This window comes from Triticum aestivum, chromosome 3B (assembly GCF_018294505.1).
Source record: "Triticum aestivum cultivar Chinese Spring chromosome 3B, IWGSC CS RefSeq v2.1, whole genome shotgun sequence".
NCBI lineage: Eukaryota > Viridiplantae > Streptophyta > Magnoliopsida > Poales > Poaceae > Triticum > Triticum aestivum.
The window spans coordinates 6,748,816-6,758,505 of record NC_057801.1 but is presented as its reverse complement, the minus strand read 5'-3'; positions in this window follow the sequence as shown (position 1 = coordinate 6,758,505).

The following is a 9,690-nucleotide window of genomic DNA, read 5'->3' as shown; positions in this document are numbered from 1 at the left end:
ACGACGGGACCCGAGGCCGGGTTCCTCCTCCAGGTAGCACCTCCCAGTGCCAGCCCGGCGGAGCCCAGTCCCAGACATGGGTTAGCCGGACGTCGTCGCGAACGGGTCGACGCGAGGAAGCGCGCCGGGCAGCGTCGAGAACAAATACTATATGCCCGCAAAAATTAACATTTTTTAAATGATTGGATTGTGATAACTAAAATTCTATATGCAAATTCTAACAATTTGGCATTAATCTAATTCGTCTCACTAAAACTAATTCTAAAATTTCTAACATTTCTATATATATAACTAACATTTCTATAACATTTCTAATATTTCTATAACTAAAAAATAGAAAAATTGCTAACATTTCTATAAATATTTCTATAACTAAAAAACAGAAAAAATTTATAACATTTCTATATAACTAACATTTCTATAACATTTCTTATATTTCTATAACTAAAAAACAGAAAAATTTCTATAACTAAAATTTATAACTAAAAAACTAATGTGTGTGTGTGTGTGGACATGGCGGCTGGGGCAGGAGCTCACGGCGAGGCGCGGCGACGGGGGGGGGGGGCAGTAACGGGGACGGAGACGGGCGGTGACAATGGGGATGGGGACGGGGCGGCGACGACGGGGACAGGGACGGGCCGGGCGGGGACTACGGGCCAATGGGGCGGGGCGCGGCGACGGGGATGGGGACGGCCGGGGTGGCGCCGCCGACGGGGACGACGACAAGGACGGCGACGGATGGCGACGGGGACGGCGACGGGGGCGGCGACGAGGGGCAGCGGCGACGGGGCAGAGGAGAAAGAAGCAGAGGAAGAGATGAGAAACTGAATTTTTTTTGAAGTGTTTTCTTATATAGAACCCCCCTTTAGTACCGGTTGGAGCCACCAACCGGTACTAAATGTTTGGTTTGGCCAGGCCAAGCGGCGGGAAGCGCCCCCCCTTTAGTACCGGGTGGTGGCACCAACCGGTACTAAAGACCCACCCTTTAGTACTGGTACTAAAGGTGTACTAAAGGTGGTGCGCTGGCGCAGGTGCGGTGCGGCAAGTTTAGTCCCACCTCGCTAGCCGAGGGGCGTCCGCACTGGTTTAATTATAAGCACCAATGCGGTAGCTCTCTTGAGCTCCTCTCCAAAGCAGGCCTACTGGGCTTACCTGTTCTCTGCTGCCCTGTGGGCCTACTGGCCCTTTGCGGGCCTGCATCCTGGCCCAACAACACGTTAGATTTCTAGTCGTATGTAGGCCGCTCTGGCCCAGTAGGCGGGCTTTTTTATTTTCTTAATTTTTGTGATTTATTTATTTGTGTTTTATTTATTTTTGAGTTGTTTTTTTGCTGTATTTAGAGTTTCTTTGTGAATATTTTTGCTTTAGGTACAAAAAATTACAAACTTTATGTTAGTGCCGGTGGTTTTCAAATTTGAATACTTTAAATTTTGAATTATTTGAAATTTGTGTGAATCACTAGTTTGTGAATAACTTAACTTTGAAAATAGATTTTTCAGTGACTCTTTTTTCTTATGTTCAGTATTAGTGTGTTTTATCATTATATTCAATTTGGTAGGTTATTTAAAAAATGAAATGCCTTTGTAACAGATGAGTTTCCATCCGAAACCCTGATACTTCGAAAGAGATTGTCCATTTTGTACACGAAGTTCATCCAGTTTTTGCGGTAACCCTCTCTACTTTTTTGCACATGCTATGTGGGTGAAATTATGATACCATGCCAAATTTCAACCTTTTCTGAGTTCATTTGAAATGTCTTTCAATTTCAGGGTCATTTAGCTGAAAAAAACAGTAAATGCATGAAAGAATTTGTTTGCACATAAAATTTCCTCGCGTTTCAAATGCCAAAACACATAACTACCCTAACTATTACAGAGATTCCCTCCTGGGTGTGAAACACAGAAGAACGTGATGATAGTGAAGCCGATCACATTCCAGATCTTTGGGTGTGAAACTTTTTCTTTGCGTGTGTCCCTTTGCGTCATAGCCATGGAAAATCTTCATCATTTAACTGGATGCTCGGGTCAATATTCACTGTGAATGGAGCAATTTCATCAAACTTTTCATAATTTTCTGACATGTCTGTCTTGTCATCCACTCCCACGATGTTTCTTTTCCCTGAAAGAACTATGTGGTGCTTTGGCTCATCGTACGATCCATTCGCTTCCTTATGTTTTCTTTTCTCTCGGCCTGGTAGACATGTCTTTCACATAAAAAACTTGCGCCACATCATTGGCTAGGACGAATGGTTCGTCTGCATATGCAAGATTGTTGAGATCCACTGTTGTCATTCCGTACTGTGGGTCTTTCGTTACCCCACCTCGTGTCATATCGACCCATTTGCACCAAAACAAAGGGACCTGCAAACTACCTCCACAGTTAAGTTCACATATGTCCTCTATGTAACCATAATATGTTTCCTTTCTCGTGTTGGTAGTTGCATCAAAGCGGACACCACTATTTTGGTTGGTGCTCTTCTTATCTTGGGCGATCGTGTAAAATGTATTCGTATTTATCTCGTACCCTTTAAAAGTCATTATATTCGAAGATGGTAACTGGGACAGCAAGTACATGTCATCTTCAATATCGCCATCATGCATGGCACGTTTCTGCAACCAACCGGCGAAATTCCTAGTTTGTTCATGTGTAATCCAGTTGTCAGACTGCTCCGGGTGTTTGGAGTGTAGAAAATTCTTGTTTTCCTCCATATACGGAGCCACCAAGACGGAACTCTGTAGAACTGTGTAGTGTGCTTCAGTGAGAGAATGCACGTCCATACATATTATTTGATGCCCTCCTAGCGTGCCTTTTCCATCCAGTCTTCCCTTATGCCACGATTCAGGAACACCAATCGGCTTAAGGTCAAAAATAAAGTCAATACAAAACTCAATGACCTCCTCATTTTCATGGCCCTTTGAGATGCTTCCTTCTCGCCTAGCACGGTTATGAACATATTTCTTCAAGACTCCCACGAACCTCTCAAAGGGGAACATATTGTGTAGAAATACAGGACCCAAAACGTTAATCTCTTTGCAAAGGTGAACTAGGATGTGCGTCATGATGTTGAAGAAGGATGGTGGGAACACCAACTCAAAACTAACAAGACATTGCACCAAATCATTTTGTAACCTTGGTATGATTTCTGGATCGAATACCTTCCGAGAGATTGCATTGAGGAATGCACATAGCTTCACAATGGCTAATCGAACGTTTTCCGGTAGAAGCCCCCTCAATGCAACCAGGAGCAGTTGCGTCATAATCACATGGCAGTCATGAGACTTTAGGTTCTGTAACTTTTTCTCTGCCATATTTATTATTCCCTTTATATTCGACGAGAAGCCAGACGGTACCTTCATACTGAGTAGGCATTCAAAGAAGATTTCCTTCTCTTCTTTGGTAAGAGCGTAGCTGGCCTGACCCTGATGTATGTCGTCTTTTCCGTGCATACATTGCTGGTCCTCCCGTGCCTCTGGTGTATATTTTGTATTCCCATACACGCCCAAGAAGCCAAGCAGGGTCACACAAACATTCTTCATCACGTGCATCATGTCGATTGCGGAGCGGACCTCTAGGTCTTTCCAATATGGCAGGTCCCAAAATATAGATTTCTTCTTCCACATGGGTGCGCGTCCATCAGCGTCCTTCGGAACAGGTTGTCCGCCAGGACCCTTTCCAAATATTACCTTCAAATCCTTGACCATATCATGTACATCAGCACCAGTACGGTGGCGAGGCTTCGTCCGGTGATCCGCCTCACCTTTGAAATGCTTGCCTTTCTTTCTTACGGGATGCCCGCTCGGAAGAAATCAACGATGTCCCAGGTACACATTCTTCCTACAACTATCCAAATATATACTGTCGGTATCATCCAAACAGTGTGTGCATCCGCGGTATCCCTTGTTTGTCTGTCCTGAAAGGTTACTGAGAGCAGGCTAATCATTGATGGTCACGAACAACAACGCCTTTAGGTCAAATGCTTCCTGTCCGTGCTCATCCCACGCACGTACACCTGTTCCATTCCACAGCTATAAGAGTTCTTCAACTAATGGCCTTAGGTACACATCAATGTCGTTGCCGGGTTGCTTAGGTCCTTGGATGAGCACTGGAATCATAATTAACTTCCGCTTCATGCACAACCAAGGAGGAAGGTTATACAAACATAGAGTCACAGGCCACGTGCTAGGGTTGCTGCTCTGCTCCCTAAAAGGATTAATGCCATCTGCGCTTAGACCAAACCATATGTTCCTTGGGTCACCTGCAAACTCCTCCCAGTACTTCCTCTCGATTTTTCTCCACTGCGACCCGTCAACGGGTACTCTCAACTTTCCGTCTTTCTTCCGGTCTTTTCCGTGCCATCGCATCACCTTTGCATGCTCTTTGTTTTGGAATAAACGTTTTTTGCCGTGGTATTATAGGAGCATACCACATCACCTTGGCAGGAATCTTCTTCCTGGGGCGCTCGCCCTCGACATCACCAGGGTCATCATGACTGATCTTATAACGTAATGCACCGCATATCGGGCAAGCGTTCAAATCCTCGTACTCACCGCGGTAGAGGATGCAGTCATTAGGGCATGCATGTATCTTTTGCACCTCTAACCCTAGAGGGCAGACAGCCTTCTTTGCTTCATACGTACTCTCGGGCAATTCGTTGTCCTTTGGAAGCATATTCTTTATCATTACCAGCAACTTTCCAAATCCCTTGTCAGATACACCATTCTCTGCCTTCCATTGCAGCAATTCTAGTGTGGTGCCCAACTTTTTTTTGTCAGCTTCGCAATTCAGGTACAACAATTTCTTGTGATCCTCTAACATGCGCTGCAACTTCTTCTTCTCCGAATCACTTGCGCAGTTTCTCTTTGCATCAGCAATGGCCCGACCTAGATCATCAACGGGCTCATATGATGCCTCTTCTTCAGCTTCTTCCCGCATTGCCGGCTCAGCTTCTTCCCCCATTGTTGTATCATCATATTCAGGGAACCCATGGCCAGGATAGCTGTCGTCGTCCTCTTCTTCTTCATTGTCTTCCATCATAACCCCTCTTTCTCCGTGCTTGGTCCAACCAGTATAGTGGGGCATGAAACCGTACTCAAATAGGTGGACGTGAATGGTTCTTGACGTAGAGTAATTGTGACCATTGTTACAGCCAGCACATGGACAAGGCATAAAACCATCCGCCCGCTTGTTTGCCTCAGCAGCAAGCAGAAAAGTATGCACGCCATTAATGAACTCGGGAGAGCATCGGTCATCATACATCCATTGTCGGCTCATCTTCATTACACAACACCGAAAAGACCAAATTTATACAAGTTCCTACATAAAGTTCGTACATATATGTAGTTCATACAACACTTAAATGCAACAAACAAATAACTCTCTAGCTAAGGCACTTAAATGCAACAACAAATGCGATCAAGATTGCAACTAAGGTAACAATTGATCCAACAACATAATGATACCAAGCCTAACTATCAATGGCATATTTTCTAATCTTTCAAGCGCATTTTCTCCATCTTGATCTTGTGATCATCGACGACATCCGCAACATGCAACTCCAATATCATGTTCTCCTCCTCAATTTTTCTTATTTTTTCCTTCAAGTAATTGTTTTCTGCTTCAACTAAATTTAACCTCTCGACAATAGGGTCGTTTGGAATTTCCGGTTCACATACCTCCTAGATAAAAATATCTATGTCAACTTGATGGGCATAATTTTGTTGGAAATATGCCCTAGAGGCAATAATAAATTAGTTATTATTATATTTCCTTGTTCATGATAATCGTTTATTATGCATGCTATAATTGTATTGATAGGAAACTCAGATACATGTGTGGGTACATAGACAACACCATGTCCCTAGTGAGCCTCTAGTAGACTAGCTCGTTGATCAATAGATGGTTACGGTTTCCTAACCATGGACATTGGATGTCATTGATAACGGGATCACATCATTAGGAGAATGATGTGATGGAGAAGACCCAATCCTAAGCCTAGCACAAAGATCGTGTAGTTCGTATGCTAAAGCTTTTCTAATGTCAAGTATCTTTTCCTTAGACCATGAGATTGTGCAACTCCCGGATACCGTAGGAATGCTTTGGGTGTACCAAACATCACAACGTAACTGGGTGGCTATAAAGGTGCACTACAGGTATCTCCGAAAGTGTTTGTTGGGTTGGCACGAATCGAGACTGGGATTTGTCACTCCGTGTAAACGGAGAGGTATCTCTGGGCCCACTCGGTAGGACATCATCATAATGTGCACAATGTGACCAAGGGGTTGATCACGGGATGATGTGTTACGGAACGAGTAAAGAGACTTGCCGGTAACGAGATTGAACAAGGTATCGGTATACCAACGATCGAATCTCGGGCAAGTACAATACCGTTAGACAAAGGGAATTGTATACGGGATCGATTGAGTCCTTGACATCGTCGTTCATCCGATGAGATCATCGTGGAACATGTGGGATCCAACATGGGTATCCAGATCCCGCTGTTGGTTATTGACCGGAGAACGTCTCGGTCATGTCTGCATGGTTCCCGAACCCGTAGGGTTTAGACACTTAAGGTTCAATGACGCTAGGGTTATAAAGGAAGTTTGTATGTGGTTACCGAATGTTGTTCGGAGTCTCGGATGAGATTCCGGACGTCACGATGAGTTCCGGAATGGTCCGGAGGTAAAGAATTATATACAGGAAGTGAGGTTTTGGCCACCGGAAGTGTTTCCGGGGTCACCGGTAATGTACCGGGACCACCGGAAGGGTTTCGGGGGTCCACCGGGAGGGGCCACCAGCCCCGGAGGCTTGCATGGGCCTAGTGTGGAAAGGGACCAGCCCCAGAGTGGGCTGGTGTGCCTCCCACCAAGGCCCAAGGCGCAGCTAGCAAGGGAGAGGGGAAACCCTAGGCGCAGATGGGCCTAAAGGCCCACCCTAGGGCGCGCCCCCCCTCTCCCCCTCTTGGCCGCCCCCTCCAAGTCCCATCTAGGGCTGCCGCACCCCTAGGGTGGTAACCCTAGATGGGGGCGCAGCCACCTCCCCTCCTCCTATAAATAGTGGGGGTTTTGGGGCTGCCAGGGACATGGGAACCTCTCCTCTTGGCGCAGCCCTACCTCTCTCCCTTCTCCTCTCCCGTGGTGCTTGGCGAAGCCCTGCTGGATCACCACGCTCCTCCATCACCACCACGCCGTTGTGCTGCTGCTGGATGGAGTCTTCCTCAACCTCTCCCTCTCTCCTTGCTGGATCAAGGCATGGGAGACGTCACCGGGCTGTACGTGTGTTGAACGCGGAGGTGCCGTTCGTTCGGCACTAGGATCTCCGGTGATTTGGATCACGACGAGTACGACTCCTTCAACCCCGTTCTCTTGAACGCTTCCGCTTAGCGATCTACAAGGGTATGTAGATGCACCCTTCTTCCCCTCATTGCTAGTCTCTCCATAGATAGATCTTGGTGACTCGTAGGAAAATTTTGAATTTCTGCTACGTTCCCCAACAGTGGCATTATGAGCTAGGTCTATTGCGTAGATTCTTTGCACGAGTAGAACACAAAGTACTTGTGGGCGTTGATTTTGTTCAATATGCTTACCGTTACTAGTCCAATCTTGTTTTGACGGTATTGTGGGATGAAGCGGCCCGGACCGACCTTACACGTATACTTACGTGAGACAGGTTCCACCGACTGACATGCACTTGGTGCATAAGGTGGCTAGCGGGTGCCAGTCTCTCCCACTTTAGTCGGAACGGATTCGATGAAAAGGGTCCTTATGAAGGGTAAATAGCAATTGGCATATCACGTTGTGGTTTTGCGTAGGTAAGAAACATTCTTGCTAGAAACCCATAGCAGCCACGTAAAACATGCAAACAACAATTAGAGGACGTCTAACTTGTTTTTGCAGGGTATGCTATGTGATGTGATATGGCCAAGAAGAATGTGGTGAATATATGTGATGTATGAGATTGATCATGTTCTTGTAATAGGAATCACGACTTGCATGTCGATGAGTATGACAACCGGCAGGAGCCATAGGAGTTGTCTTTATTTATTGTATGACCCGCGTGTCATTGAACAACGCCATGTAATTACTTTACTTTATTGCTAACCGGTAGCCATAGTAGTAGAAGTAATAGTTGGCGAGACAACTTCATGAAGACACGATGATGGAGATCATGATGATGGAGATCATGGTGTCATGCCGGTGACGATGATGATCATGGAGCCCTGAAGATGGAGATCAAAAGGAGCAAGATGATATTGGCCATATCATGTCACTATTTGATTGCATGTGATGTTTATCATATTTATGCATCTTATGTGCTTAGAACAACGGTAGTAAATAAGATGATCCCTTACAACAATTTCAAGAAGTGTTCTCTCCTAACTGTGCACCGTTGCTAAAGTTCGTCGTTTCGAAGCACCACGTGATGATCGGGTGTGATAGATCCTTATGTTCACATACAACGGGTGTAAGACAATTTTACACATGCAAAACACTTAGGGTTAACTTGACGAGCCTAGCATGTACAGACATGGCCTCGGAACACAGAGACCGAAAAGTCGAGCATGAGTCGTATAGTAGATACGATCAACATGAAGATGTTCACCGATGATGACTAGTCCGTCTCACGTGATGATCGGACACGGCCTAGTTGACTCGGATCATATAATCACTTAGATGACTAGAGGGATGTCTATCTGAGTGGGAGTTCATTAGATGAACTTAATTATGCTGAACATAGTCAAAAGATCTTTGCAAATTATGTCGTAAGCTCGCGCTTTAGTTCCACTGTTTAGATATGTTCCTAGAGAAAATACAGTTGAAAGTTGACAGTAGCGATTGTGCGATCAGTAGAAAGCTTATGTCCTTAATGCACCGCTCAGTGCGCTGAACCCCAGACGTCGTTTGTGGATGTTGCGAACATCGGACATACACGTTTTGATAACTACGTGATAGTTCAGTTAAACGGTTTAGAGTTGAGGCACCAAAGACGTTTTCGAAACGTCGCGGAACATATGAGATGTTTCAAGGGCTGAAATTGGGATTTCAGGCTCGTGCCCATGTCAAGAGGTATAAGACCTCCGACGACTTTCTTAGCCTGCAAACTAAGGGAGAAAAGCTCAATCGTTGAGCTTGTGCTCAGATTGTCTGAGTGCAACAATCACTTGAATCGAGTGGGAGTTGATCTTCCAGATGAGATAGTGATGTTTCTCCAAAGTCATTGCCACCAAGCTCTAGAGTTTTGTGATGAACTATAACAAATCAGGGGTAGATATGATGATCCTTGAGATATTCGCGATGTTTGACACCGCGAAAGTAGAAATCAAGAAGGAGCATCAATTGTTGATGGTTGAACCACTAGTTTCAAGAAGGGCAAGGGCAAGAATGGATACTTCATGAAACGGCAAATCAGCTGGTACTCTAGTGAAGAAACCCAAGGTTGAACCCAAACCCGAGACTAAGTGCTTCAGAAATAAGGGGAACAGCCACTGGAGCAGAATCACCCTAGATACTTGGTAAATGAGAAGGCTGACAAGGTCAATAGAAGTATATTGGATATACATTATGTTAATATGTACTATACTAGTACTCCTAATAGCACAAGGGTATTAGATACCGGTTCGGTTGCTAAGTGTTAGTAACTCGAAATAAAGAGCTACGGAATAAACGGAGACTAGCTAAAGGTGAGATGACGATA